This window comes from Equus caballus, chromosome 30, assembly GCF_041296265.1.
Source record: "Equus caballus isolate H_3958 breed thoroughbred chromosome 30, TB-T2T, whole genome shotgun sequence".
NCBI lineage: Eukaryota > Metazoa > Chordata > Mammalia > Perissodactyla > Equidae > Equus > Equus caballus.
In genome coordinates this window covers 16401326-16406620 of record NC_091713.1, presented here as the reverse complement: position 1 = coordinate 16406620, position 5295 = coordinate 16401326, and the positions used below count along the sequence as shown (strand labels likewise).

General features: G+C 51.7%; 1 long non-coding RNA gene across 1 annotated transcript; it reads right to left on the bottom strand.

The window, feature by feature from the left end:
• Positions 1–244: 244 nt before the first annotated feature.
• On the bottom strand, positions 245–4929 carry LOC138921588 (uncharacterized). Its single transcript, XR_011434280.1, has 3 exons — positions 4506–4929; positions 3795–4327; positions 245–2241 (listed from the first exon to the last, which is right to left on the bottom strand). It is a non-coding gene; the product is annotated as an uncharacterized lncRNA (long non-coding RNA).
• Positions 4930–5295: the final 366 nt, after the last annotated feature.

Genomic DNA, 5295 nt, shown 5'->3' with positions numbered 1-5295 from the left:
ACCAGACTGGCCTCTAAAAGGGTTGGAGGAATATTCACAGGACCGAGTAACAAAGAAAACGTGGACTTCAGAGTCAGGGAGACCTGCATTTGAATCCTGGCTTCTCCGTCTACACTTGGGACCTTAGGCAAGACACTCAAATTTTATTTTCAGACTGTTTCCTTATCTGTAAAATGGGAAAAAGAATACCCACCATTCACGCGGCTGGGGCAAGGTTTAAGTTTAATAATAAGCAATCACTAAATTGTTCTGATTCATCAGTTTATTAGTTCATTCATTCAGCAAATACATATTGATCTCTTACAATAGAAGAAATTTGAAATCAAAATTTAAAAGAAAATTTGCAACAAATTCCAGTGGTGTCTGGGATTTTTATGTTTATCAAAATGAGTTACAGGTTAGGGGCCAGCCGAGTGGTGTAGCAATTAAGTTCGCACGTTCCGCTTCAGTGGCCTGGGGTTCACCAATTCGGATCCTGGGTGTGGACATGGCACCGCTTGGCAAGCCATGCTGTGGCAGGCGTCCCACATAGAAAGCGGAGGAAGATGGGCACGGATGTTAGCTCAGGGCCAGCCTTCCTCAGCAAAAAGAGGAGGATTGGCAGCAGATGTTAGCTCAGGGCTAATCTTCCTCAGAAAAAAAAACAAAAAGAATTACAGGTTAAGTCGGGGGGGAGGAATGAAGTGCACTGCTTTTGAGGAATTATTTCCATAGGGCTTTCCAGCGAGGATCCACGTGGCTGCCGTCCAGTTAGCCTGCCTGGAAAAGTGCGTGCAGCCAGCTAGCTCTTGTTCAGAACACAGCCTGCCACAGGCAGGAGACGGCGGTTCCCGGGTCCCTGAATTAATACTTTGGGCTGGAAAATCGTCACCGTATCACTGATCCCAGTGACACTGGACTGACTCCTTTATAGCTGGATGAGTTCTTCGGTCTCCTTCCATCAGCCTAGAGTGACTAAATTGAAAAAACGTCTTCCCTAGTGTTTGGAAATCTCTCAGAATCCAAAAATACGGCCTCTAAAAATACTTGTAGTGCTTGGGCCACCGTGTAATTATAAAATGCAAGGGGCCAGTTGGCAGAAAGGCCTTCAAATTGCTTGCACGTGCTCATCGCCCCACCACACGCACACCAACGTCTGCCACACCCTCTGCCTTTACACACATTTTGCAATGAGTCCTCACTGAGCTCACACCAGGCCCTTAAAGATCTTACCCAGTGGTCAGTGTCGACCGAGGCTGATCTGAGCTACCGAAGAAAGCCCTCGCCTGCGATAGAGAGGGGGCATGGTACACGGCACACGCCAGGTTCGCCAGTCGGATTTGGTGCTCCTCAAGGTGACGTTGCCACCCGCGCCCATGTGGAAATGAACCTGCTGTGTCTGGCGCAGACTCAGGAGTGTTCTATGATGAGTTTCATTCCCTGTCGGTAAGATCTGGGTCATTTATAGATGTTTGCTTCCACTGCCCCTATGCCAAGCATTAGAAATTCTGAACACACTTAATTAATGATTAATGACATCCTGAGCTCCCTCTGCCGGCCCTGCCACAGCCGGCTGTGGCGGGGGTAGTTCTGTTTATATTTCTTTCAAGAACAGAGCAGTGTATGAGCCACAAACAGACGATGGAGCCGAGGATGTTTGAGATGTAGCTCGAAGTCGACAGGCACTCAGGAGCAGGTGGACCCTTGCAGGCAGGGGTGGGGTTGTCTGTGCTGCTCTCGGCTCGGGGGAGATGGCGCTCACTTCCAGAAGCTTATCACAGCGAACGGATGAAACCGAAAGCAGAGGGACTGGAAACTTTTTCGTTTTTTGTGCACCTGAAGGAGCTCAGAGAGAATCACACAGTATCTGATCTCTGTTTTCTGTTTCAAGTTTCTAAACAGGAAGAACAGAAAAGCCTTGATCCGCGTGAGATCACCCCAGCATGACAGGCCCAGTGGCGCCTCCCTTAGAGGAGGAAGGGGCCCTCCGGCAGACACCCTCGGGAGCTCTGCAGAGGGCACCCCGCCTGGCACTGCCAGAGCCCGGGGAGGGCCGCCAGCATCGGTGGGGCCCAGCGTGGCCAGCACACAGGCACATCTTGGCCATCAGGGGCTTGTGCTGCGCGTCCCCCCTCGTAACTGGTATCACCACACGTCAGTCAGCATGATGTGCAACTGGCTGTCACTCCAAACCGAGGACAGGCACTGTTTCATCACCTTAGTGGTCTTTGTGTCCTTGTCATGGTATCGCCCAATAAAGATCTGTTGGGTAGATAAATAAACACATGAGGGAAGAAGAAAGGGTAATAAGGAATAAGAAGAGCGGAGGAAGAAAATGTGCCACCCTGGAGGGGTGACGTGGTTGCTATGAGGACCTGGACATATTGGCCCAGACAGTCCCCAGCCATCAGGGTCTGCCCAGTCACTGTCCAGCGGTGCTGCCCCCGAAGCATGCTGCCACCTGGCCTGGGAAGGGAGGTGACAGAGAGCTGGCTGAGACAGAGAGCAGGGCACCCCCGGGAAGTCAGGTTCTCCACAGCCGCCCCACGGAAGTGATCAGGGGGTCTGCATCTTGGCAGGATTATCTAGAAAGGATATACTGGAGGAGAGAGAAAAATAAGGAAATGTGAAGTTTGACACCTGCCTGCCGTCCCACGTATCATCATGCCGCAGCCCACTGCAGGCCAGCCCGTATCTGGGATGCAAAGATGCATGAGACTACCTGACACTTGTGACAACTCCACTAGGTGCCAGCATTTTACGTGCAATCGCTCCATTAATCCTCCCAACACCCTGTGAGGTGAGAACACTTATCCCCATCGTGCAGGTGAGGAAATTGAAAGAAGGGTTGACTGACTTGCCGGGTTGACACAGGGAGGGAGTGGCGGAGCTGGGAAGAGACATCAAGGGCGTCACTCAGAGCCCACGGTGATGTACAAAGGACAAGAGAGGCCAGCCAAGGGCAGCTGAAATTGCACTTGGTTCTCAAAGAGTTGGGATGGGACTCAAAGATGTCTCTGAGGTGGGAAGTGTCTGCTCCCCCGCTCAGAACCCATTATTGTGCCCCTGCTGGGGGTGCCAGCTTGAAGTGGGTGTGGGCGCCTAAACTGTGAGCACCCTGACAGCTGGGTCCATCATGGGCTCTTGTTACAAGTCCCCTACTTTGGCGGCCATGGCTGTGTGCTCAGTACACCCAGTCAGTTGCTTGCTGTTCGGCCCAGCTGTCTTTTTACGACACTTTCTGTGCTCTTTGTAATAGCAAAAAACCAGCCCCCACCAGGGCTATCTGATGTCACAAAAACCCAGCCTCCTAACTCTGCTTCTACCAGAAGGGCTTTCTCTAACAGCTCCCCTGGGAGCCTCAGCTACACGAGCAAAGGAATAACCTAAATACAAATAAGTAAAATAAATAACAGATCAACATCTCCATGCATAAAGGTAGAGTTAATCCATATTTAATTTCGAAGGCCTGGAGTTTGTGGGATGGGCTGGGGTTTGTTACATGAAGAATTTCAGGTCTATCTGAAGACAGGGCACTTCTGACCGCGACAGGGCTGCAGAGGAGCCTCAGGAAGTGGCCTCGCTATTGTTCGGGCTCTGCTTTTGACTTCACTTCCTGGAGGAAAAGGTCGTTGCAGGCCGTGCACGTGGGCAGGAAATGGGCAGGGCTTGCTCACTGCCTGGTGGTTCATGAAAGAAGAAACGCGGAGAAGTCGTAACCTCTGCGGTTTGGTTTATGTTGCAAGATGGAAACCAGGAAGCCCGTGTTCGAGGAGACTGATGTGTAAAAGCTGGGAATGGAGTGGAGCTCTTACCGCTGGAAACTCAGGAGGGGAGCCAGCCTGTGTCCTCCACGGAAGCGCCCAGGTCCCGGCAGCTGGTAAAACCATAAAACTTTGGAAACATCCCCCAAAACGTAATCACGTCATCAGAATGGGACAGTCAGAAGAGTGTTTACAAGAACGCAACTTGATTTAAAAAAAAAAAAAAAGAGTTTGATTTTCTCTAAAACTTAACAGCCCCTCCCTGTGGTTTGACTTGAGGGAGAAGCAACATGAGTCGGTCGGTGATAGGAAATGGGGGGACAGTGACAGGAGATGGGGAATGCTGATGCCCTGCCCTACTGCTCCTGGGTCTCAGGGCACTTCAGCGGGTGGAGCCAACCTGTCTTTCTAAGTCTGTGGGTCTGCTTGGTCTTGAAAACCGGTCGGGCAGTCTCGCAGACGGTCAAGAACCACAGCCTGGATCAGCGCTAACACGAATGCCAGAAAGTACTGCTCACGAGCCAGCCAGGAACATGTTTGTACCAGAAAATTGCTTGAGAAGAGACCACAGTTTCGGTAGGGATCTGCCAATTAAGGATAGAAAAACGCAAGTTTAGTGAAATGGAGCATCCTGATGGAGCGACAGGAAGACAAACCCCCTGACAGTCACGTCAACAGCATCCTGAGGGCATGGGCAGGGTGAACCTCACTGGCTCCCAAGGTTTCTGGGACCATCAAGGGGGAGAGAAAACAACCACTCACCTGCTACACCTGGCTCAGCAAGTAAATCAGACTGGAAAAGCAGGACTGGGTGTGGTTCTGTCACACTTGCTTGAGGAAATGTCTGAGTATTATCAGTTCCTCCTGAGTTTCTTATCACTTTTTGAGATAAGACACCATTAACTAAATTTCCAAGCACACCCCCAGGGTGGTGTCACTGGTTCCCTGGGAGAAGTCCTTGCAGGCTGGCACCCCTGCAGGTCTGGCACAGGTTGCGTTGTAAATACCTGTAGAGGCTGCCGCACCCCCAGGGTGAATGGCAGAGTCACTTTGATCTTCATTAGCATTTTGGATATTAAATAATCACCTGGCTCCCAGGGAAGGGAGAGAGCTCAGGAAAATCCTGCAGGTGAAGTTCTCAGGGGTTTGGGGCGGGCTGGCCTCCAGAATCCACATGGAGCTCTTCAGCAGGCGGGGGGCACAGCTCACCTCTGCCCAGCGGCCCCGGGTGTTTCCCAGAAGCCTCCTCCCTGGCTTTGGCCTCTGAGAACAAAGAGAAGAGCTGTGTGTGAGGGGCCATGCCTGAGACACATGGGGAAGCCATGGCTGCCAAAGGTAAACACACACTGGCCATAATGTTCCAGGAAGACGATGCCATTCTGCATGGGGTGGAGGGAATATGTTCATATGCAGGGAGGGTACTATGTGTGCAGAGACCCCTGGCTCCCAACCTTTGGGTTATGGCTGAAGGGACCCCCTGCGGAGGCTCTGGGAGCTGGAGAGCTGGTGAGCATGTCCCAAGTCCGGCCCTGAAAGGAACAGGGGCCCCTCT